A 26,494-nucleotide genomic window follows, 5' to 3' on the forward strand; every position below is an offset into this window, starting at 1 on the left:
CTGCTGACTGGAAAAAATTAAAATCTGGAGAGAACCACGTTGAAGAACACTGGTTCTCAGTGCATAGGCAAGGTGATCTCATCACCATTTCTGGGCCATCTGTCCTTTTATTACATCAGAGCAATAATGACTACCATAGTGGGAATAGCTATGATAACATAACCATGTATCAGAAATTTTATCAGATTAGAATCTCATTGGCATTTTCTCCAAAACCTACCTCCCAGTTTTGCTGGGCATGGGGTGCGCAAGAAATCACTGCTCTTCCAAGAATAACCAGAGAGACAGTCAAGGTCACTAGTCACCAAATCACAAAAATGCTTCTCATGTTTTTCTACCAAGTTCTCCCAAAGACAGAGTCAACCCATCATCTGGACAGTTAGTCCAAGGCTAGTATCTTATATTACTTACATATTAAGAACTAAAGCTTCAAAAAGATGCATCCTATGTGTCCAGTATTTCAAGGGCCAACTTGCATTCTGAGGGTACAAATACAGAATCTAATGTCCTTGGCTCTTAAAAATCAGGGCAGAATTAAATTTATTGTAGAGTAATAATAAGAACAATCCCCAGCGTGTCCTGTTTTAAACAAGACAGTACATATGTACAAGAGCTTTGTGTCCCGGTTGTGCTGACAACACAGCCAACATGTCACAGAAGGGAACAATTGTCATATCATTACCGAAGGGCTTAATTCCCAGGCAGGGTTCCCAGTCCACAACCAGAAAGCTGACTCATCAGAATGCTTCTGCACTTACCCAGCCTGGGAATCCCCAGAAAGCCCCCCTTTCTTAGCAGGGAGCAGGAGCCTGGGGTGGGGGTGGGATGGGTGTCCTGCTGTTGCTGTCTGGGACGGAGTCTCCGTTGTCCCCAGCTCAACCAAACAGGTCTTCTTCTGGATTCAGGTTCCCATATGGAACGGGCACCAGGGTGTACAAGGATGGCCTCCCATCTGGTGAGGTCCTGTCACGGCCTGCAGGCTGTTGTCACCAGGCCTTATCTGGCCATCCAGGTCTATTTGTGAGGATGGTTACTGGGCACTAGGCCTGTGGGCAGTGATTGAGGTAGTGCCAACAAGTAGGATCCTCACAGGACTGATACTCATGTGGGCATGTAGAGTGGTGGGATCTCTAGAAAATTCTGGGAGGTGCTGAGAGGGCGTCAGAGCCTGAAGGACCCCAGAGGTAGGTCAAGGAGGAGCAGAGAATGTTCTGGAGGTTCTGGAAGGTTATGCCAGAGGCAGTGCCATTCCCTAAAGCCCTCCTCAGAAATAATCATCAGTCTTCTTCTCTTGCCGGACCTTCTTGGGCCACCATGGTTGCCTTTGGCTCTCAGGTTGGGCCAACTCTATATAAGGATAAAATAAACACTTGAATGTGTGTGATGTGTGTGTCTCTGGGTAGTGCCCTCATTGTAAAACAGCCACTCTTCCCTTTTCTTTCCTAGAGACAAAAAAAAAAAAAAAAAAAAAGCAACAATAACAGAAACACAAAAATTTTTTTTAAACCTAGCATATTTAACAAAAATCAAGCTAAATTAATTTCTCCAGTTTTCGAGTAAAGCAAAGCATACATACTGGAGTTAAACTTCTATTTCCTCCACACCTCTGGAGCATAGAGGGGTGGGGAAGATTGTAATATCTTCTGGTATGAGGATAAATCAAAAAAGGGAGAAGAGGGGCACCTGGGTGGCTCAGTGGGTTAGGCCGCTGCCTTCGGCTCAGGTCATGATCTCAGGGTCCTGGGATTGAGCCCCGCATCGGGCTCTTTGCTCAGCAGGGAGCCTGCTTCCTCCTCTCTCTCTGCCTGCCTCTCTGCCTGCTTGTCATCTCTCTGTGTCAAATAAATTTAAAAAAAAAAAAGGAGAAGAAAAAAGTGGAAAATAAAAAGGAAAGAGGAGAATAACTCATGAGTAAGTAAAGGCCATTTCATAGTCAGGTCATTAATATTTTGAAAGCCTGAAAAGTGAATAAATTCCCAGACTTCACCTCAATGGAATACAAAGAGATTAAAAGTGTGAATTATGTAGAGATCACAAAGCTGGATTTTGTACTTTCCCCTGCACAAGCCGAGCAGGAAGAAATGGAACAGAGGGCCCAGGAGGCAATAACACCGGATACTTGCATGACACATACTACATGCAGATGCTCTTGTGAGTGTTTCTCATGATTCGATGCTCACAGCAACCCTGGAGATAGGGAGGAAAGGGGCACAGGACTGTATCACTATCCTTCTCTGATGGATGTGAAACTTGTGGCCCAGAGGGTTCACAAGACTTGCCCAAGTTCACATAGCTTGCAAATGGGACACCCAGGATTTGAGCACATGTGGTCTGACCCAGAAACCCCCAATGTAACCACTACCCTATACCACTTCTCCAGGACAGTAGTTTTTGAGTTTTGAGTGTGTGTTCACTGTTACTCTTGGAAGGTTTCCTAAAGGCAAAATTACACATTTAAAAAGAGAAAAAACTAGGTAGAGAGAGAGATGTCAGGCCAGTCTTGGGAAATAATCTGAACAAAGAAGTGAGTGTGGGAGGGTCAAGTAAGATGGCCTCTACTTGGAAGCCTATCTGTAGGATTGGATGGTTAGCTGTGCTCCACACACAGGATCATGGGACAAGCCGAGCACAGAATCCTGGACTTCCCTCTGTTCTTTAATTTGTTCTGAGTACTGGATAAGTAAAGGAAGGGTTTCCCAGGGATGTCATTGTCTCACATTCTTATCTCCTGCCTTAAAACACTCAGCCTTGAGTTTCCAGTATCCTTGAGTCTTTCTTTAAAATGCAAACTACAGCTGAAGACAAAAATAAAAAACAAAACAAAAAAGTGTTCTGCCTTAATTACCTAAGGACTCATTGACTATAGTTAAAGCAGTTAGGTAAAGCAATACTGGAAATCATTCAGTCACAGAACACACTGGAATATTTTGTTGGCATTTCTGGCATCATCCTACCTACATACCTTGTCTTCTTCCCCTTGGCCTTGAAGGCAAATTGTTGGGAAACAAGTTCACACCAGATGCCCCAGCCAAGTGCCTGTCTTTTTGCTCTTCCATTTTTTTTTTTTTTCTTTTTGCTACGTTCTAACATTTGTCATCCTGGGCTTTTTGTGGTCTTTGCAGAGCCTGAAGAGCCACTGTGCATTTGGAATGCTATTTAAGTGATCTGCAGCACTCTTCAGATGTAAATTCCTTGCTGGGGGGGTGTGGAGGGGAGCCCATAAATTTCTGCTCAACTAAACAAAGGCTGTTTGAATAAAACAAACCTTGGAAAAAATTTGTCATCATAACTTTTTCTCTCTGGATGCTACTGAATAACCAAGTTGGATAGGTAGGACTCACTCTCAAAAACATAATCACTAAATACTGACATGAGAGAAGTGATAGATGTTCTAGTTTGGGTTCCAAACCTTGGACTTCAGAGTTTCTGTAGATGATGAGAGACATTGTTTCTAATAAGCGTCCCTGATTAAACCACTTGGGGGGAAATAAAATCTCATTACATGATGGGCTTCCTTTTGTCCTTTTGCTTTACCCTCCCTTTTTGTAGCAGCCATCTAAGGGAGAATGTACTGTTTTCTTTGGGTGTATGACAAGAATCCATGGTGAATTAAAAACTCAATTCAGTGAGGAATGATTCTCAATTGTGATGCCATGACTGACTGCTCCATCTCAATAACTCATGAGGAATATCACAAATAAGTTGTTACTTAGAATACCAAAATGTGGGAATGAGTTCCTTTACAAAAGACAAATTAGAGCAGACTCAAGTTCTCAGCCTTTCAAAGTCACTCAAAAGCCCCTGTATTCCACTATGCCTTCGTAAATGACAAAGAAAGACAATTATAGCTCGTGAGAGAAAATGCACATGCTCAGTATACAACCCAGGGTCACTCATTCTCAGTAGGATGGCTAGCACAAACCAACAGAAGAGAAGTGTTGACAAGGAGGAACAGAAATTGGAAGCTTTGTGCCCTGTTGGTGGGAATTACTTATATAGCTGCCATAGAGAACAGTATGGAGGTTCCTCAAAAATCGACAATCAAAAATTGACAATAAGACTGACACATGATCGAGCAATTCTACTTCTGGGTATATAGCCAAAAGAATTGAAAGCAGGGTCTTGAAGAGGTATTTGTACACCATGTCCCTAGCAGCATTATTCACAAGAGCCAAAAAGTAGAAGCAACCCAAGTGCCCATCAGTGGGTGAATAGATAAATAAAATAAACAAAATATGCCATATACATACAACAGAATATTGTATCTAGCCTAAAAAGGGAAGGGAATTCTGATACATACTCCGACGTGCTCCAACATGGATGAACCTTGAGGACATTAGGCTAAGTGAAATAAACCAGTCACAAAAGAAAAAAAAATACTGTATGAAAATGGTCAAATTCATAGAGACAGAAGGTAGAAAGCTGGTATCCAGGGACTGGTGGGAGAGAAAAATGGGTTGTTGCTGTTTAATGGCTCAGGAGTTTCCATTTTGCAAGATTAAAAGAGTTCTGGAGATCAAGTATTCAATGGTGTGAATGAATTTTACTGAACTGTATACCCAAGGACAGGTTAGATGGTGAATCTTATGTGTATTTTATTTAATTTTAATATTATTTTATTACATTATTGCAGAGTTACTTTGACTTACAAGATGAAAGGGGACTATTAGGAAAGTCAAATCTCCGGGTGGTCTTCACACTCCATGGACCTTGTGGCAACATCTAGGTACTTCAACCAAGGGAAGAATATCTCAGAAATAGACAACAGATTTTTTTTTAATTAACATATAATATATTACTTGTTTAAGGGGTACAGGTCTGTGATTCATCAGTCTTACACAATTCACAGTCCTCACCATAGCACATACCCTCCCCAATGTCCATCACCCAGCAACCCTATGCCTCCTACCCTCCTCCACTCCAGCAACCCTCAGTTTGTTTTCTGAGATTAAGAGTCGCTTATGGTTTGTCTCCCTCTCTGGTTTTCTCTTGTTTCATTTTTCCCTCCCTTCCCCTATGATCCTCTGTCTTTTTTCTCAAATCCCTCATATCAGTGAGATCATATGATAACTGTTTTTCTCTGATTGATTTGTTTGCTTAGCATCAGAGAAAGACAATTACATATGATTTGTGTGTGTGTGTGTGTGTGTGTGTGTGTATAAAACATCTTCTTTATCCATTCTTCTGTTAATGAACATCTCAGCTCTTTCCATAGTTTGGCTATTGTGGACATTGCTGTTGCAAACATTGGGGTGCACATGCCCCTCCAGATCATAACATTTGTATATTTAGGGTAAATACCCATTAGTGCAATTGCTAGGTTGTAAGGTAGCTCTATTTCCAACTTTTTGAGGAACCTCCATACTGTTTTCCAGAGTGGCTGCACAAACTTGCATTCCCACCAACAGTATAGGAGAGTTCCCCTTTCTCCGCATCCTCACCAACAATTGTCATTTCCCGACTTGTTAATTTTAGCCATTCTGACTGGTGTAAGGTGGTATCTCATTGTGGTTTTGATTTGTATTTCCCTGATGCCGGGTGATGTTAAGCACTTTTTCATGTGTCTGTTGGCCATTTGGATGTCTTCTTTGCAGAAACGTCTGTTCGTATCTTCTGCCCATTTTGTGATTGGATTATTTGTTCTTTGGGTGTTGAGTTTGAGAAGTTCTTTACAGATTCTGGATACTAGCCCTTTATCTGATATGTCATTTGTAAATATCTTCTCTCATTCTGTCGGGACAACAGATTTCCTAGCATCCTAAGAAAACCTTAATAAATGTTGTCCTTAAGTCCTGATAGGAGTGGGTGGTTAGTCAGAAACCTGTCCAGGGAAGCCCACACCCTAGCAGGGCTTGCTTGATGGCTCCCAAACACTCAGATGCCTTCCTGAACATTCGGGGCTGGCTCCTACTGAAAACACCAAAGGGGATGACAATTAATCAAAAACACTCCTTCCAGCCCTGGCACAATAATCCTTTGTTTTGTATATTCTCTATGCAAGAGCATGGCAATTACTTTCTGAGCCAAATTGTTTGAGCAATAAAGTGTTACAGGGTGAAATGTAGAGATATAATTAGAATATAAAGACTAATGAAACTAATAGTTTCAAATTAAACCCATATACAACTGTGGCAACACAAAACTGCCTTCTCTTCTTTGTGGTCTTAAGGAAACATCCCAGATGTATCAGGAAAAATTAGTTGTCTATTCTAGGAGTTAAAATAAAAAAATACCTGCCTCACAGAATATGCTTCACAATTTTTAAGTAAGGGGAACAAAGCTTCCGTTGCCAGGGTGATTTTCACCAGTGGGACCCTCATTCCCAACATGCAGAGTGCAATCTTGCTGGCACCCCCGACAAAGAATATCAAGGTCCCTTTCTCTACTCATTCTCTGCCTCCTCCAACCACACTCTCTCTCCCTTCCTAACACCTGCATCACTAAGGAAACCATGGTAACATCAGTGCCTCTGCTGAGCGCACTGATAGCTCAAAAGAGAGAAGAATGTGTTCAGCTTATTATTTGAAATCAGAAGTATGATTTGAAGAAATACTCAAAGATATCTCATGATTGAAAGAAATTGCTAGCTGGCTAAAATAATGTTCTTGGTGGTTACTAACTGCAGTGTTGGCTTGATAAAATTCTCACCAAGTCTCTAAAATTCAGGAGCAATATGGGATCTGGTTGGTGGGTTAAATTCTAGGTGAGAAGAATCTGGTCTGTAAGAGTTGGCAGCACCTTTGAGCTTGCCATGTAATCTGACTGGGTGGCTCTGGTAGCAGTGCCTAGTGAAGTCCCAGGAATCTTTTCTAACAACTTTTATCACCTACCATTTTGTACTCCTGTTGAACCACCACGCACAGGCTGTTGAGTTCAGCTGTCTGTGGAAAAATTATACCAACCACATGCTTAGGCAGAAGGAATACAATATATTGCTTATTTTGTATCTACAGAGAGAAGCAATGTGGAAAACATCAAGCCTGCTCTGTCACCTTCCATGAGGACAAATGAAAATCATCATAGTAACCTTATACCAAGCACATATCAATCTATAATCAATGACATTTGAGATAATAAGAGACATTAACTAGAATCTTTGGAATTGAATGCTACTGAACATGTCATCTTAGTTTTCAATGAGATAGGAGTTGTTCATCCGAATGGCTTGGGTTTGCCCATCTAAAATTTTGGTATCATTGACAAGTTTTCTTTCTGAAATTTAGTTGCTTTATTTGTAAAAGCAGATTCCTTCTTTGTAAAGATAGATGCTTTTATAGGGATATTTCTTCTTCTCCTTCCCCTTCCTCATCCTCCTTCCTCTCCTCTCCTCCTCCTTCTTCCTCTTCTTCTTCTTTGTATTCTTCTTCTATATGTAACATAAACACTTGCCTGTAGTTGGCACCCAGGAAATATTTTCTGAAGAAACAAATGGATGAATGAAGGGCAAATTAGAATATATCACAAGGCTACTGAAAGAATGATGTAAAATCACTTTGAAAAAGTTAATAGACAATAAACACAAGAAATTTTATTTATGATAAGGTAGATGCTATTATTTTATTAATGTCCCAGAGAAATAAATGTGTCCAAAGAACATTTATTTAGTGAATACAATCAAATAACCAGAAATTCTTACCTTCCTAGGTATTTAACTGAAGGGCCTGGGTAGTTTTGTTGATCAAGTAGGCACTTCTGTGGTCAATGTCACATTGTGCTTCATGGTGACCCAGCATTCCTATTAAGAACTGGAAAGAAAGGAAAAGGAAAGCAAGGCTGTAGCAGTGACATGGTGTGGTCAAGAGAATATTGGCTGAGAGCTAGTAGCCTTGGTTTCTACAAGATCATAATTAACATAACCTCTCAAAACAAAGCTCCTTTTTACCAAGATGGCCTTGGCATGAAATAGGTTGGGAAACTTCTCTTCTCCTCAGGGGGAATAGAGAGATGTGGAGCAGAAAATAGACAGTAGTGAGAAGAAGATGAATCAAATTCTGAAGTTGTGCACTACTCTATGGATGGGTCCCCTCCTCAGACCTGGGAAGGAGCTTCCTGGCCATTTCTCTGTGATGCTCCATTCCTAGTCATTGGTCCTCCTTCTCAGCACCATTGATTGACCAGTGTCCCTCAGAGTGGTCCCACAGAGGACTATCGTCTGATATCCCAGACTCCTACCTGTTCTTCCATGCTCTCCTCTCTACAGCAGGGGACTGGGAGCCAGTCTGCTTGCTACAGGGGAAACTAGAAGATATGGGGAAGAAGAGGCTTTTTTGCCTGTTGCTGGCAGTACCATTAACAACAATAGTAAGGGGACCAGCAACGATGGGGCCCAGAAGCTTCCAGTTGAATCTGAGCTCTGGCAGTGTCAGCCCTGGTCTCAGCAGCATCAAAATGTGGCATCCTGGGTTCCCGTTCAGAGGGAACAGCACAGATCCAACAGCAATTGTAGCAGCAACAGCAGCTCAGCAGAGAGTGTGGGCCTGTAGGCTCCAACCCCAGGCAAAACCAGCATCCTGATCTCTGCGGAACAACTCGCTCCTTTTTGTGCTGCCCCCAGCCCTTCTAGTTTCTTTGTAAAATTTTTCTCTATTCATCCCCCTCCATGTAAACCATCCAGAGCAGTTTCTGTCTTTCTGTCTGGATACTGAGTGATACCCCTCCAACAGCCCACCTCTCTCCCAGAAGAAGCTCCAGGATGGGGGGGTCACAGCCTGCTTCATCTCTAAGATAGATGAGGAAAGGTGAACTGAACAGAGCACCACAACTTCCAAAGCTAAACTTCATTTTGAAAATCACGAAATATGACAAGCCATCCTTCAGCCAACTAATCTATTATGACATGCCTTCATGGTGGGTGCTGTGATGTGCCACCCAGATCCTTCCTGAGGAATGAAGGGCTCATGCCCCCAACAGCTGGGTCTGCTCCCAAAACACTGTCCCTACTATCAACCTTCTTCAGGAATTATATTGGCTGAAGAAAATCACCTTGCCCAAGGTCATACCTCCTTCCAGAGACAGCCCACACCCAAAAATAGATTGACAGGAGGGGACAAAGGCCCAGACCCACATTCTAACTCGAAGGGCCATCTGAGTTCCAGAATTTCCCATGGAGTCAGCTGAGGCCTTCAGTGGCCTCAGCACAGTACATCTCAGCACAGCTTGATGTCTCTCTCTTCCCAGTCTGCTTCTTTCTCTTCTTTTCTACAGGAATTTATCCCAAAAGTACTCCCTTACAAACTTCCTTCATGCCAACCCCTTCCTCAGAGTCTGCTGTCCAAGAGACCTATATTAGTTTACTAGGGCTACTGTAACTAAGTACCACAGACTAAATGGCTTAGAAAACAGAAATGTATTGTCTCACAGTTCTGGAAGGCAGAAGTCCGAGGTCAAGGTGTCAGCAGGGTCAGTCCCTTCTGGGGGCTAAAGGAAAGGATCCGTTCCAGACCTCTCTCCTTGGCTTGTGTGTGACTATTTTACATTCATATGTCATTCTCCCTGTGTGTGAGTGTCCCTGAATTTCCCTTTTTTGTAAGATACGAGTCATATTGGATGTGGGCCTGCCCTAAGGATCCCATTTTAATTTGATTATTTCTGCAAAGTGTCCATCTCCGAATAAGGTCACCTTCCAAGGTGATGGAGTTAGGACGTGAACATAGGAATTTGGAGGCTGGGGACAAGTCAGTTCATAACAGAACCCAGCTGGCAACTACATTCATTTACATCTTCAACCAGGAGGTAAATGGACATGGACACGACAGCTTTCTGAGCCCTCTCTCAGATCCAAGTCCCATCTCATCAGGTTGCCCTTATTAAAGAGTCTGCCCTCTCAGCAAGTAGAGGCAGATAGATGCTCAGCAAGGTTATCCATGGCTTCTCCAACACAGGCTGGCAAGATTTAAATCAGGAAGGACAGAGTCTGGTTCTCAGGCTAGAGGGAAACCTGAAATGGGGAGTCTATTGGGAAATCTGCATTTACAAGGAAGCTATTTATTACACATAGCTGGGTGATGAGAAATGTAGCCAATGTATTCACCTCTGGAAGGGTGTCTGGGAATCTCACATAATTAGCTTTTTATGTCCTTTGTTCTCAAAATTAATAACAGTATGACAATGAGTAGAGGTAGGAGGAGAAAGATGGCAGGCAGATAGATGATAGATTTTTCACTAGAGAATGGTGGATTTTTTTTTTCTTAATTTACTGGTAGAGTTGTAATGGCACTGAGGTTTTTCTCCACATGCATATTGCATTAGTTTCAAGCTGGAAATGCAAAGACACATTGTAGTGGAAAGCACTGTTGCAGTAAAACCCCTTAAGCATCCACATTTTGTTAGTGGGGGCAGGGCAGCAGGAAATGCGAGTTAGGGAGAAATTTATACACAAATGCCTGAAAGCAACTCAGGAGGCCAGCCTGTATTTGGGAACTCAAGGATATCCTTATTCAAGTTGGTGTTACAACCGGTATCTGGAGCCATCAAAACCATGTTCAGAGGGGAGCATTTGAAGGGGCACAAACAGGCAGGGTTACAATCTGGCCCTGGGCCCTAATTCCCAAGAACACTTGCCTCAAAGACATCAGAAAGCAGTGGAGGTCTGAGAATCAAGGGCAAATGTGCTCGTGTGCCAAGAAAACCTAAGACGGCTATTTTCACAGCATATTGGGGCTTGGCCAGGTTCCAGAAACCATCAGCCAAGTAGCCTGCCCTGATACTTCAAAGAAAGAACTCTCACTGATAAATCCTGCCCCACACTTTCCACAGCACACATTTAATCTGGAGGCATATAATACCACAGCAGTGAGTCACTGCACTGAGCCTCAGGGCCCGTCCACAGGACAGGGAAAAAGAAAAAGGTCCCCCACATCTGTTGTATAGGGCAATTCCCCTCACTCTGCAAAACTGCACTGAAACAGAGCAATAAAAACTGTCATGAGGCAAGTGAGTTACAGCCCCGTTACCTGCACAGAGCCCCTCGCTGAATGATAATGAATTCAGCCCACCATTTTTCATTACTTTGTTTTATCACATTTTGATAAAACCCACCAGACAGAGGTAACCAATCTGCTTTCTTCCTTGGGTTGAGCTCAGAGATCCCAGAAGACCTTTCGGTGAGGAGACAAGCAGAGAAATTTTCTTTCTTACACACACATACACACCTTTCTCAGGAGGTTTGAAATTTGGAAGGCCTCAGTCTTCTGAATTGCATTCAATCTAAATTAAAATTCAGCAAATATTCACTGGAATACCTAAGATAAAGAAAAATCAAACCTAGGTGTCATGGAAGAGAAGACAGCAGCAAGGGAATGCCAGGGTCAAGAGTGGAGGCCTTTGTTTCTTCATGGTGGGGGGATGGGGAACAAGGAGAATATTAATTCCTTTGCTGTGAGTTCTGCACCGTCTGGAACATTCATGGGCTGCTGGCAGATAGGTCAGGCCATGGACTTGTTCTCATCTGGTCATTTAGGAGTGGTCTATGGAAGGAGTGGAAATAGTCTAAATCTTTTCCTGAGTCACACAAGCAAGCCAGCAAGTTCAGTGATTACGTAATAAGCTGGGGGCTAAGTCTTAGGAGCCACATTTGTTTTAGGGGTTCACATGTGGCTGTGTGTGCGTTTGAGTGGGTTTCTGGGCGCACGGACATTTCTCTACCTCGTCCCACCCATGTTCTCTTCTCAAGGCTATTATGATGCATAGTTCCTAAGGGTACATGCTTTCCAGATGACCTACACACGAGTCCTGTTCCAGACTCTTCCTGGTTTCTCTGAATCCTAGTTTTCCTTTCACTTCAGTTTTCACTGATCTCTTCCACAATACCAACTGCAGTCAAATTAGCCTCTGGCAGGCATCTAAGGACAAGCTCCACTGCCACATCTGTCCATGAAGAAGAAAATGAAGAGCTGCCAATTTGCCTATTTACAGGTGCCAATAAAATCATGCCCATGCCATTCCTTGGACTTTCTAGAACTTTAGTCCACAGGAGTATTTTGGAAGGGGTGGCCAGCAGGGTGGCCTTTCCCCAGGAAGGGCCACCTTTTTCATCACCTAAGAAAAATCTGCCATGTTTTATGTGGGCCCCTTGATAAATCTTATTGAGTAACTCCATGCACATTAGCTACCCCAAGAAGGAAGTGAAACTTGGTGAGCCTTATGTTGATTTTCCGAGGCAAGGAGCCTTGCTTCTGTGGCAAGAAGTGCTTGAGGTCTCTTAAGGAATGGAAGACAGGCCCAACCATAGGCAGAGGTGGAGGAGGGACACAGTTCTCCTCAAACACCTCCAGAGTCGAGGATCCTTCCACCTTTCAGGGAAGAGGGGTGGTGAACATTCAAGAAGTTCTCAAAAGATGCCCGGTAGGAAAGGAACCTCGAGATAGGGACTGCGGTGGGGCCCCTGAATCCTGGGTGCGGAGACTCAGATCCAGGTTCCCCCTACTCAGCCCTCTTTGGGGAAGAAGAGAAAAGCAGGAAGATATTTTCCAGCTCTGGGACCTTCTCCAGAACATTCTCCCAACTATAGCGTTTGTGGGTAGTAGTTCTGATGAGCAAAAAGGCCACCTAACTGAAGTCAGAAAATTTGTTTCCTATTCCTCTATCTCCCTTAGTACCTTCTAGAAATTAAGTTAATTACTTCACTTCACAGAAGTTTCATTCTTCATAAAGTTCTTAAGATGACTAAATAAAATGGTATGTAATATTAATAGGTGGTATTTATTAAACACTTGCTATAAGCCATACACAGGGCTAGGATAATTAATAATCCAGTGTTCAGATGAGAAACAAAGTAAAGTACAAAGACTAAGTAACTTGCCCAAAGCCATGCAGTTAAAACTGCAGATACCTAATGCATATTTTAGTTATTTTGTTTATCACTTAAAAATAATGGGAATCTTGGCTATCACCGTAATTCGTGAAGTTTTTTAAAAATCCAGTGGCAACATTGTTTATGTTTTTTGTTGGCAGGACACCAAATTTATAAAAAGGCTCACCCAGGATGGCCATTGTTTGTGTGATTAAGTTTCAGAGTTTGGTTTAGCTGCCGGGGCATTTCGCTAGTGGTGTTTGGTTTGTTTTTGCTCTTAGTGGCCACAGCCTTAATAGGCCAACCAGAGACCAAGATGGCTCCTTCTTCTAGATATTTGAGAACAACTTTGAGGCTGAGTCAATTGGAGGTGAGAATGGGACATACAGAAATGACATGGAAACACCCAAGGGCTAAAGACAAATTTCAGAAAATACACCACCCTCTTAGAAAAAGCAGATTTCTGTTTTATAAAAGCAATATTGACAACCATTCCAGGCCAGCTACCCCAAATGGCAGGGGTAAACTTTTCAAGCCAATCAAGTTTTCATCTCCACAAGGGTCCCAGTGGGATCCATCTGACCAGAGTTAGCAGTTTGAGGGCAGAGAATCCCTTAGCTGAAACCATTCCTTTGTTCTGCAGTCACAGAGCAAAGGCACTCTCTCCCTAGGGACCTACATTTCTGTTTCTCTATGGTGAAGGGGTTAGACCTTGCAAAACGAAGAGGGGGGTTACCTCAAGCTTTCTTTCTGTTCCAAAATTCTGGGATTCTTAAGGATCTTGAAGAAGCTTCTTTGCTTCTACTTTAGGTAAAATAACCAGAATCTGAAATAATTCTCAATTTGGGCCAAGTACACTATTCCTGGCACTCGAGAACATACATTTCCTATCTCTTTTCAGAGTGGCTTTCAGAGAAAGGCTTTCACACAAGATATCTCAAAATCTTCACACTTTTCTTCTTTCTCTTTCCTCCTCCTCCTCCATCTTCTCTACCATCATCATCATATTTTTGTATGGGGTATGGGTATGTTTAATTTGTTTGTCCTAAAAGAAAGTTCCTTACAGGGTTTCTACTGACTTAGTAATGGAAAGTAAACCACAGAGCTCCAAGAACCCTCACATACATCCTGAAGCTGTAGAAGATGTGCCCACCAACAGATTCCTGCCTCACACCCTGCCAAGAGGGTCCCAACTGACAGCCCCAAGCGAAGGGGTTCTTGAGGGATACATTGGTATATTCATACCATGTGACTTACCTCCTGGACCACAGGTAACTAGTCAGACCTAAGAGCAGTCAGTCTGAGTTGGCCTGACACAAAAGTCACATCCAGCAGACAATGGGATAAATGGAACGTCTCAGATTCTCTCTCCTGAAGAGTCTAAATGTGAACTAGAGAGAGAGAGAGATTTGTGAGTTGGAAGGTGGGAAGGAAACAGAAGTTAAGAAACAATCAGCAGGAACGTAGAACAGTAGAAGCCACAGGCAAGACAAACCGTGGGCAGGCAGGAGCTGAGGTAAGTCTGGATGGAGTACTAGAAAGCAGAAACCAAGTGACATACTGAGGAGAAGATGAGCTTCTTGGTTGTGTAGGGACATGAACAGAAGAAAATTAGAAACTCCTGTCGCTCTAGGGCAACAAGATAATCCAGTTCCTACAGTTGCTTTTCATCCTACATAACCTCCCAGTTCCTGCTGTGCATTCCATTCTCCATGGGACTTGGCTGTTTGCAATTTCCCATGAGGTGTGGTACAGATCTCTGTCTACATGTATCCATCAATGAATCTCCATTTCTTTCTTGTAACCTGAGTCAGTCTCCTTTTCTTATAACCAAAAATGCCTATTAAATACAAAATGTTCAGGACTTGGCTGAACGATGACTTCTAACCTGTTCACAGTTCCATTGACATTGATGACAATTGATGTTTCTGTTCTGGAAAATTCCAGGGCTCATCTCCCATTTTAAAAAATGCTCTGAACTTTTTATTTCCACAGTGCTCTTATACCCTCTTTCACATATGTCTCACAGCATCTCTAGCCACCCATAAAAGCCTTGATGCTATTAGTTCAACTACCACTCTACATTTGTACCCTTCCAGAGTTTTCCACACGATTTCAAATACATGATCTCTTTTGAACCTTGAAATATCCATATGGGGTACTACTACTACTACTAATACATAATATTGTACAGTGCTATATAATTTACTCATGACTTTTATATACACAGTCTCATTTGATTAGATCCACTTAACAACACTGTGAAGTAGTTTTCTCATTTTACAGAGGAGCAACCTGAAATTCACTAATGGTAAAGAACCTATCCAGTTCACACAACAAAGAAAGGTTTCTACTGGGATTTTCGGCCTCCATGTCAGTGTGAAATGTTTTGTGGTCATTTTTTCTACCACAGGCAAACAGGAGCTACCCTTAGATGTACTTGTATGGCATTGGAAGTGTCTAGTTTCTTGTCTCTGTATATTAAGTCAGAGGTCTATTAGGTTTACTGTGCGTCATCTCCTAGGACTGTAGTCTGCCCGCCTATCTGGGTCCCACTGCTAAGGCAACACTCAGAACATGGCTTTTTCATGAGGAAACTCATCTTTGTCTTCCACAGGTGCACCATTAACCCATTGATAATATGAATTTAGCACATAGATCTTTTTCTTCCTGGTCACTGACTCTGATGCGCACATGTTCCATAACCAGGTTACCTGAAGCAAACCCTTGCTCTAATTTCAAGGGCTTATTTTTAATACCACAGAACTGACATGGTTAGAGTCATGAATCAAACCAGCCTTCTATAGATACTGGACCATTTCAGCTCGTGGCACAGAATGTTGTGGTTTAAGAGAGAAAGAGAGACTCAAAACATAAATTGTCATTCGTTTTTCTATAACAAATGTGGTTGCTCTAATGATAGCACACGAAGCTCCAAGCTCCTTGTTTTATCATTCCTCAGATAAGACCTTGACATTCAGTACCTCCTGGTGCTATTATTTGAAAGCCAACAGGGGGTAAATTTTGTTTGCCCCAGTAGCTGTTCTTCCCAGGCACACAGATGGCTGATGCTGTTGACAGTGGCAACTGTGGTGATTAGAGCAGCACTGTACATGTAATAATGTAAACAATACATAGACCAGCATGAGCTGGATTGTGGAGGGCTCTCCCAGAGTGGCCCCATCTACTGCAGAGAGAGGCATTTGGATACAAATCAGCAACTCCATGACACATGAGCCCCACGCTCAGTCAAGGCTTTCCGGCTGATACAAGACATAGCCTCAGATTCCTCAAAACACAGTACCCTGGGCACCTACTTACCAGCTCAGACAGGGCTATAAGATGAATGTTGTTTTGCCATTTAACATGTGATGATCCCTAGCATATAAGGCTGCCCAGAATTGATCTCAGCCCCACAATAACTGGGTCCAACTACATAGTCCCACTCTAATTAGCCTGCACGTCCTGCACAGTGAAGGTAATGATTCAAAATGTGTCTGTTACCCTATATTATAAATGTTCACTGTAACACTTACAGTCCTGTTCCTATCAGGAACTCTCTTTAGAATTGCTCTAGCATCACACCCTGATAATACAGGACCGTGGTTCTCCCAACATACCACATGGTTGCATCCCTCTATTCCCTGTGCCTGGCATGTCTTTTTTCTTATAGGGACCTATAAACTCTTCCTGATCTTTTCAAGACTTCCAGATTAAATATCATCAAGACTAGATAAAACCCCTAGAGAAACAGGTACACCAGGAGACAAACAGAAATGTAGCAGAAAATGGCCAGTGGGAGTGGGTAAATTGTGGTATATTCATACAGGGGGACACTACATGACAGGGGAAACAAATAAACTAGAGGTGTATCAACATAAATGAAGCTTATAAACAATGTAGAGTGAAAGAAGCCAAGACACAAAATAATATACACTCTGATTTTCTTTATAAAATTCAGAGCAGACAAAACTAAGCTATACTATTTAAGGATACAGAGGTGTTCACACTGTAAAGAAAAGGACAGCTGTGGTCACTCTAAAAGCCAGAACAGAGAAGCCTCCATGGAGAGATGAGAGGGTTGGGGGAAAAGTAACACGAGGGCTTCTGGGTTGTGACAATGTGCCGTTCCTTGAAATAGATCAAGGTGACTTCATCTTCATTCTTTGTTAGGCTCTACATTAATATTTTATGCACTTTTCTATAAGTGTGCTATATTTAATAATTTTTTAAAGAGGTAAAAGGAAAAAATGAGTACAGAAATTCCTGGTTAAGAAATATCATAAAAAATGCAGACATCATCTTCCTGATGAAAGAGTCCATTTTAATGGACAGAAGGGCCTGTCATGCAGTCATTTATTAGTGGGGAAGCCCCCTGCATCTATGTAAAACGTGCTGCTTTAGGAGAAGGGCGACAAAAATAGCCTTCCTCTGGTATGCCATGACTACTTTCACATAAAATATATGTTTACAGAAAATTAGTTGCTTCAGTATTTTTTTTTTTAAATGCTAAATTCAGGCTTTGTCTTATCTGCCTAGAGCAGAGCCTTCAGAAATGTGGTTTGTAGTGGCTATATTCTCCTTCCCGGTGTCATCTCCTCTCTAGAGGCAGATTTTACTGTTTCTGTAATCCACCTTTGCCTGGCATTAGGACCATATATGGGTTTTTTTTAATTGTTTAAATCAGGAGGAATTCATAAACTCCCTTGATGTTGGGGAGGCAGAGAGGTGCAGCAAAGGTAATTACACCCTGCCTTCTTCAGTCCCCACTGTGACTGCTTTTGGACATGGTCCCCTTCTTCATTTCCCATCCTAAACAGGTGTGCCCCGCCACTCTGGGTACACTCAACAGCAGCCGTGGCCATCCACAGGCAGCTGCTCTGTGAGGCTGTGTGAAATGAGTCTAATATGGCTGGCACTCCAGCACATGGTTCTAGGGTCTGTGATACATTCCAGAGTACAGGTGGAAATGGTATGCTCAGAGCTGGAGATGTGCTTTTGGCCACTTGTTTTGCATCCCCCAGAGATCAGCACTTGACAGGGAAGCTCAGGTTGGGTGAGGTAGGGGCTGATTTAATTAGCTGAGTGGCTCGAAATTTTTCCCGTGGCCCTAAGAGCCTAAACCAAAGGAGGGAGCAGGGGTGGTGTGAGTCAGTACGAGGACTTCTCTGAAATCTCGATGAAAAATCTAACCACAGAGTAAGTGCATTACTCTGGCTAGAGTTGGCAGGATGCCTAAAATAAGGGGCAGGGTGCTGAGAGCAGGGGCAGTGGGGTGAGGTTTGGTTTGGTTTGGTTTTCACTTCTGAAGATTTTACTTAAGTTATTAGATGTTGTAATGTTATATTGAGGAAGAAGGATTTTGTAAAAAGAGAGTAATCTGCTGGAAAAAGAGACAGGGATATACGGAGAGTGAAAGTCCAAGAGATCCAGAACCCAGAGGAAAACAAGAGATGGAGAGAGGTGCTGGAAGCAGAGATAGATGGAGAGAGGGACAGCAGGAGGCAGGGGACAGGAACTTTCCTTGCCTTTGTTCATTTTTTTAAGTTGGGATGTCAAAATGGACCTCTTTGTGCCATTCCCAATTTGTGCTGTACTTAAACCCATTTAATTACTATGATGGATTGCATACTTGCCACCAAAATTCTTGTTCTCACTTGCCCTAATTATGAATGGGCTGCAGGCATGGCCTTTAAAAAAAATGAGCCAAGTTTGATGTAGATTTGTGTTCATCTCTGTTAATGGCAGGCAGGAGGTAGACTAGCTATTCTCCTCCAGTGACTCAAGGCATTGCCCTGGCCTGGCCCGGGTTCCACTGGACAGAGGGCCCTGACTGGACTGTATGCAAATCCCAGCTTTTCTCATCCAAAGAAACATCTCCAGGAAAGGGGAGAAGCATTTACAGCAGGGGCACAAAGAGCTTCGGTTATTGTTTGATGCACAGTTGGGTCTTAAGGGACTCTTTTGAGCGATGAGCAGCTTCAGCTGCAAATAACTAAACAGCTTTAAAGGGAAGGCGCTGAGGAGGTGGGGAATTAATGAGCTCCAACCAGCAAGAGTTACAGCATAATTAACTCCCAGACGGTCTCACTGGTGCTACAGCAGTACTGTACAACCCAACCCAGAGCTTCCTCCCCAGATAGAATTAAAGTTTAATTCAGTGTCAGAGGGGCTTTAGAAAAAAAGCCCAGCCCAGGACAAGAGGGAGCAATCAAGAATTTCACCGAGAAAGGGTCATGCAGTGGCTACTCCCTCCTTCATAGATTGCCCAGTGCACAGGCTTTAAGGTGAGACTGTTCGAGTGTCTGAAATAGACCAAAGGAAGTCTGAGTCTGGGCCATTTGGGAAAGAAAATGATGGAAATATCTGCCTGATGCCTGGAGAAGCTATTTGTTTTGACTACTGCTGCTGCTATTTGCCTTAAGGTTAGAGCCCACAGGACTGTGAAAAACCAGTGCCCTGAACCAAGAAAAAGTTTTCTCTTCCAGCAGCTGGGAAGCCCTGTGCTTTTGGCCCCCACTTGCCAAGGTGGTGTTCCGCACTCAGGACAGGGAGTCCGGGATCACTGGCTTATCATGTGTATTTAATCCCCCAAACAGTTCACTCGTAACATCCCCATCTGTTCAACAAAATTATTTTCATCAAAATCTTGAAATAAAATTAAAAATAGCGTGGCCAGAAAAGCCAGTGAAAGTTTCAGAGACAGTGAAAATGCTCCTTTACTACACTTTGTATGTATAATTTGTCAGTTAAAAAAAATAAATACTGTATGTGCATAAAAGGAATAAAGCACTTTTTATTCAAGAATTTTATCTCCAAATTAAGGTTTGAACTTTGATCCTTTCTTTACAAGAAGCTATAATATTATTTTCTATAAAGAAACTAAGAGCTTCTAAGTAAATTTTAATAAAATCAAAACGTCGGCAAAAAATACAAGTCAGATAATTATGAAATTATATCCTTGTGGTGATTATTTACTGGATTCATTCTTTCATTTAAAAGCAATCATAATTGCAGAAGAAGAGCACATTTCAATTTTAAAGATATTGTTCACTTTCAGTAAGATATTTCACATATGAACTAAAATGTACACTTAACAAAAACATGCTACCCCAGGTGTAGTAATGTCATTGTTTCATATTTCAGAGATAACACTCAAAATGCTCCCAGAGAATGACAGAAAGGATGTAACTCAAATTCAGTTTCTTTATCTTTTGCAATGATTGTTTACCCTAAATCTAGTGTTTAAATGCAGGAATGTGCAGTACAACGGAGTCCAGGAAACAGCCCCCACGTGATGTAAGCTCAGATGATTCCAGGCCTTTATGAACTGGTTCATGAAATAAAAGTGTGTAGCTTATTCCCACAAAACTAGGAATTCTCCGAATTCACTTTCATATAGAATATAATGTATATTGAAGGAAGCATAATAAAAATGTGCTGATCCGAAGCTTACACAGAGCATTAAAACCCAACAATAACCACAGCTGTTGCTTCAAATTTAGAGCATCAAAAACTTGTTTCAGGGAAGATATGTTATCTTGACATTAGGAGTACATGGTGGTAATGGAAAGCAAATCCCATTTTAACTGATTTGATAATTGTTTTTAAATTCTTCACTCATTTACCCACCCTGTTGCTGGCATCGGTGTGGACCTCTCTCATGGCCCCCCCCCCTTATATCTCTCTGCATTATTCTCTGCCCATTACCCCAGCCTTGGGGATCATCTCAGTAGGGGCAGCTCTGGGCATCTGCCATAATCATGACCAGAGTGAGGAGGGGAGGAAGTGGGCAGGAGTCACATTATGGAGGTGCTGCTCTGTATGAAGCCCACCACTAGGCATTTCCACTCAAAATGGCTCCTTCCTGCTTCCCAAAACTGCTCACACAAGGGCCTCTAATCCCACTATCTGGAAATGAGGAAAAACAGACAACATGAAGCTCCGTGGCTTGTCCATGGCACAAATAGCAGAAAATAGATTAGAACCCAGCTGAACCTAGGGACAAGGCTCAGGTTACCCCCTAAAAGTGAGTCCCACAGATTCTGTGGAACCTCTAAGAACATGACCTAGAATTCCTTGACTTTGCACAGATGCAGAGAAGATATGCTAAGGGTCCCACTGCTCTAGTTAGAATAAGCTTACCCCTCCCAAATTTGAGGAAATCGCGTTTTGAACATCATTGAACCACTAACCCTATGCCAACAAAGGTCTTGCATTTAATTCGAGGTGGTAGAGAAAATTTACCCGAGTTTCTGGACCTTTTTCCTTTTTGTTTCTCTTCGTTTCACTTCTCTTTTCTTTCCTTCTTCCTTTCTTTCTTTCTCACTGTCTCTCTCTCTCCCTTTGCCTTTCTTTCTTTCCTTTTTCTTCCTTTTTAAATGTACTTTCTTACCAAGCTTTGTATCTTGAGTAAAATTGCTGGAGCTATCACATTAAGTTCCAGAGAATTTCTCAGTGGGGACCTTGCATTTAACACATAGCTCCAAAGAGTTGATGGATCTTTTTAATGTCCTCTTTATTAGTAACACTTAGGGGGAACATCTTACGTCTCTCTTTCTTCTTCCTCCTACATTAAAAAGATGGTAATGTCACTCTCCATATGTCCTGAGTATGGCTGAGGTCTTGCCTATTGGTTAGTATTGATTAGTATTCCTTTATACTTGGCATAATATTCTCCCTAAAGAGTGCATATTGCAATTTCCAGAATCAGGTCACAGAAAGCTTTGGCTCACAGAAGTCTAGGAGTTGACAAAACAGAACCTGTAATCATAGTCTCTCTTCTCCTTTCCACTTCCAGGGAGAGCTATTTTGTCTCTTATTGCCTTACCCTTGAGTCTGACCAGGAACAACAAATAAAACACTGGCCACCTCAGACTCCGGGGAGAAGGGCTCCTCCCCACTCACTACCAGAACAAGGATGGTCTAGTGGGAGCTAACATACACAGATATGTACACGGGGCCTGGCACACAGCAGAGCCTTCTCTGAGTTTTGTCTCCTGGAGGCACACCCTTGAGAGATTTCATAGCAAAGAGACGTGATTGCATCTTTAAGGTCACCTCATGATTCAAGATGGCTATCGAAATGCCAGCCACCATCTTTACTTTATGTGACAGAAAAGGGAGGTTAGAAAAAGGGCAAAAAGAAACCTCTCCCAGCTGAGGCAGCATTCTTAAACATTTCTAGAAGCCCAATCAACAACTTCAACTCACAGGAGACTCAGGAAACGCAACTCTCTATCTAGGCACATCACCACCTAGAATAAATGCAAAGCTCTACTAGTGAGGAAAAGGGGAGACTCAGTGTTGAGATGGCATCTAGCTGTCTCTGCTACAAGCCAGGTGCCTCTTCCCAACCTAATAGTTTTGTATACATTACCTGCTTCTTCCTCAAAACACTTCTACTGGTCTTAGGCCAGTAGAGTTAGGGAAGTCTTAGGAATTATCAAGCCAACAACCCAACTTTATTTTAATGAACACGGGAATGGAGCTTTGGCATTTATAGAACTTCCCACAAATATCATTTATTTCTCGACCCCCCCCCCCACACCTTGAGGTAAAAAGCATTCTTAACTTGATTTTTCAGAGGAGGAAACGAAGATCTTGAAAGATTTAAGTGATTGGCTCAAAGCCAGGTAGCTAATTAGAGGAAAATTGGTACTAGCATTCAGATCTCTGACACCTGGCCCCACATTTTTCCATGTCTTTTTTTTTTTTTAAGATTTTATTTATTTATTTGTCAGAGAGAGTGAGCACAGGCAGACAGAGTGGCAGGCAGAGGCAGAGGGAGAAGAAGGCGGGACTCAATCCCAGGACGCTGGGATCATGACCTGAGCTGAAGGCAGCTACTTAACCAATTGAGCCACCCACGCGTCCCTCCATGTCTTTTTAAAAAGAAATTTCAAATACAGAAAAGTCCAGAGAATATTACAAATGTCTAGCCACAACTCAGAATTAACAAATGTTGAATTTTTGTCATTTTGCTTGAGAATTTTTTTCTTTTAGATTAAAAAAAAAAATTAGACAGTTGAAATCCATTTTGTACCCCGAGGGCTCCCCAGAGATAATCAATATCAATTTGGTGGGTATTTTCCTGGTCCATACCTTTCCATTTTAACTTCTGATAAGCATGCATAAATAAGTTATTTTTGTAGTTTTATTTTTCACCCAACTTTTTTTTTTTTTTAATTTGACAGTGAGAGAGAGAAAGTGCACACAAGCAGGAGGAGTGGCAGGCAGAGGGAGAAGCAGGCTTCCCGCTGAGCAGGGAGCCCAATGCGGGGCTGGATCCCAGAACCTTGGGATCATGACTTGAGCCGAAGGCAGACACTTAACTGACTGAGCCACCTAGGCGTCCCTCACCCAATATATTTTTTGAACTCTATCTAGGTTAATGCATAAAGTCCAGTCATTTTAATTGCTATGTGATATTCTGTTATATAAACATACAGTGCATTCTATTTATTCATTTCCATTTTCCTACTATATATATTGAGTGCTTACTCAATAAGGATATGAGGAAGTGTTTTAGGAGTTTTTTGTATTAGTTTCCTTAATCTTCATAACAAATCCATGAGGAAGGGTTGTTATAACCCCAGTATTGTACACAACAATGAAACTAGAAGAACAGACTAGAAATTTGCCCAAGGTTTCACAGCCAATATGCAATAGATCCAGAGTTCAACCCCAGAGGAGTTAAATCCAGAGCCCCTACCCATGACTTCTAGTCTCTTTACTTTGGCCTACTACTCAAGCATCTTTACTAGTACAACCACCTCTGTTGTGCAAAAACTATCCCCAGAGCCCTGCCATCACCTGGTAGAAGTCAGCATGAGTTTCTGGCCAGCATGTGTTCTGACTGATTTGTGCCCGTATCTACTTTATGGCTATTTTGAAAAGCATGCCATTCTAAATTGACTAGACACTTAAGTTGTTTTCAATTCTTCACGCTGCAATTAAGAGAACCTAGAAATAGACATTCTGAGACATAGATTATATGCCTCAAAGGTTTTATTAAAAACTATTGATTGCTCTTGATCATTGGTTATACTAATGAACTAATAAACTATACTAATATGCTAATGTAATTCATGTATTCTTCATGAATATTATATACTATCAATCTTCTTAATTTTGCCAGATTGTTGGGTATAAAGTGGTATCTCCTTTATTTGCATTTTGCTGATTACTTGTAAGGTAGGAAAGGTTTTTTTTTTTTTTTAATATGTTTATTAACCATTTAGGTTTAGTCTGATTTGAATTACCTTTCTCTTCTCTTTGCTCATTTTCAAAGTAGCTTCTATTTTCTTTTAAGTATTTCCTTTTTTAAAATATGGTTTGGACATTCATCTTCTGGCCATTATATCTGGTACGAATCCTTCATACCACTTCTTACCTCCGGCCCCATCTCTGTCTTCTGTCATGTAAGAGTTTTTAATTCAATATAGTCAAATCTATAAATCTTTTTCTTTATAAGATATAATTTTGCAACTTTGAAGAAAACCTCACTTTTGAAGAAATTCTCTGTTTACTTCTAATTGCTTTATAACTGTGTTTCTTGAATTTGTTTTTCTGTATGGAATGGGAAAGGAATCTAGCTGAACTTTTTTCTACTTGGAAATAATTCCAATACCATTAATTTATTAAGTTACCTTTTCCCCACTGATTTTTTAGTACCACTTCTAACATAAATGACCAATGTCTGTATATACACCAATCTGTTTCTCAGTTTTTTATACTGTTTCACTGACCTATTTCTCTATTCTCAATTTTCTTTCAGTTTAATTCTCTGACTTAAAAATAATGCATGTCTGAGCCTAATACATTCTATCTACTCTTGTAATTTTTATGGTCCTGATGCTGAACACAAGCCTGAAAATTTAGAAACTGCCTTACAGTTCTTTAGGAAGGTAAGCTAGAAGGCATATGGTATCTTTGGTTTCCACATTGGAGATTCCACTTGCACTGGTGAAGGATCTGGGTATTTGGAGTACTGTAGAAGGAAAAATAAATTCTAAGGATAATGAGGAAGAAGGAATGAGTCTTGATTTCTGCATCCTCAGAGATACCCCACTATTGATACACATTCTCTAACATCTTCCAAGTAAATCTCAATGACCACACATCATTCATAAACATCATTCTTATTAATTTAGGTGGACCAGATAACCCAGTTTTTAAAATGACAAATATAAAAAAAAAAAAAAAAAAAAAACTTGGAAAAAAAAGTCATTTCCAGAGTTTAGAGAACAAATTTTTAAATTGCATTGCTTTTTGTAAATGACTATCCAAATTATATAATGATCTATAGTTCAGAGTATTTTCCAGGGTTTGGCTGTCTATATATTTAGGGCATACAATCTGACTTGGAAAAGTTCCCCTCAAGCATGGTTACAAACACTGTATACAGAATGTGGATCGATGTCCTGCACAAAACATTGAAGTAAAAAGGGTAGAAAAGAAATAGATCCTTCATAGCAGTCCTGAGATTGGCCATAGCAAGGTCTCTCCTCTGCCTGAGAAACCCAACCCAGTCCCCAGTGGGGAGTGGCGGTGGAAGTGTGAAGGATGGGGCCAGGCCAGGAACTGGCATCTCACAGAGTCTAGCTTACAACCATCACCTCAACCCAACCATAATGGTTAAAAACATGATCATATTCTTAGTTAATGTTAAGATCATAGGCAGGCCTGATAAAAATCTTTTTAAATTCAAACCACCAGCTTTATTTTTCATATTCTATAAACCACAAAGTACCTGATCTGTAGAATTTTAAAGCTCCTGCAAAAGACTCCTGCATGGCAGCTTCAAGAATAAGCCACAGTCCAACCAGAATATTGTTTTCAGTATCAGAATGTATTTTTCCAGGCAACTTGACTTTCATGGGCCAGTGGAAGGTGGGGGTGAGGGGTGTGGGGAGAAGCAATTTCTAAAGACATGCTAACTTTCTGGTTCTGTTGGTGGTTGCTTAAGAAAAGACAGGATACTAATTGCATGAGCCAACATTCAAAATTCAGTCTGTATTTTCTGATCATATCTCCCTTCACCCTCCCCCTCCTCCCTTTCCTACCCCTGTCTTTCCTCAAATAAAATTCTGTCAAAGTGAAGAAAGATCATTTTTAATCGTTTAAGGAAATTTGAGGATATTTCTGATTTGTAGCCTCTAATTTCTATAATTCAAATTATATATTCCTCAGTTTAAATTTAAATAAAAAAGCAGCCACTATATACCCAAGGATATTTACCTTAAAAACTTTTTTTCTCCTGTATTAGAGCTGACACGGCTCTTTTCATCTTCACCAAACAAAACAATTGGTTTTAAAAAGGAGAATAATCCAGGCTACTCATTTGTTCAAAGCAAGAAGTTGAACAGAGGATGAAATGAGAACTCTGTCCCTGTCTTAGAACTAAACTGGAGCCTCCCTGGGACATTGTTCTCCAGATCCCTGTCTGGGACCATGTTTTAGGTAAAGCTGTGTTTTAACAAGATTCTCCTTTTTCATCTAGTAATAAATCATGTTGGACAGAGTCCAACACTAAAATGCCATGCATTGAATTATGCATAATAGCGGGTCATGTTTATGCAGGGCCCTACTGCAATTGTTCATAAATTTTTACTTCTTTTTATTCCATTGCTTCACATGCAGGCTTGGTTGGCATGCTTATATCAGTTGCTCTGTTTTTCTTGCTTTGTTGTGGTTGTATGT

The 26,494-nt window shown here is 41.5% G+C and overlaps 1 long non-coding RNA gene across 3 annotated transcripts in view; it reads right to left on the minus strand.

The window, feature by feature from the left end:
- Positions 1-7,330: 7,330 nt before the first annotated feature.
- The window catches only part of LOC132027947 (uncharacterized), a 145,554-nt gene continuing 126,390 nt past the window's right edge, over positions 7,331-26,494 (minus strand). For all 3 annotated transcript variants that reach the window (XR_009407271.1, XR_009407269.1, XR_009407272.1), the window contains 4 exons: positions 14,048-14,181; positions 11,151-11,240; positions 7,637-7,745; positions 7,331-7,416 (listed from right to left, as the gene is read on the minus strand). This is a non-coding gene — a long non-coding RNA (uncharacterized LOC132027947). The remainder of the gene's footprint in view (positions 7,417-7,636; positions 7,746-11,150; positions 11,241-14,047; positions 14,182-26,494) is intronic.

This window comes from Mustela nigripes, chromosome 12 (assembly GCF_022355385.1).
Source record: "Mustela nigripes isolate SB6536 chromosome 12, MUSNIG.SB6536, whole genome shotgun sequence".
Taxonomy (NCBI): domain Eukaryota; kingdom Metazoa; phylum Chordata; class Mammalia; order Carnivora; family Mustelidae; genus Mustela; species Mustela nigripes.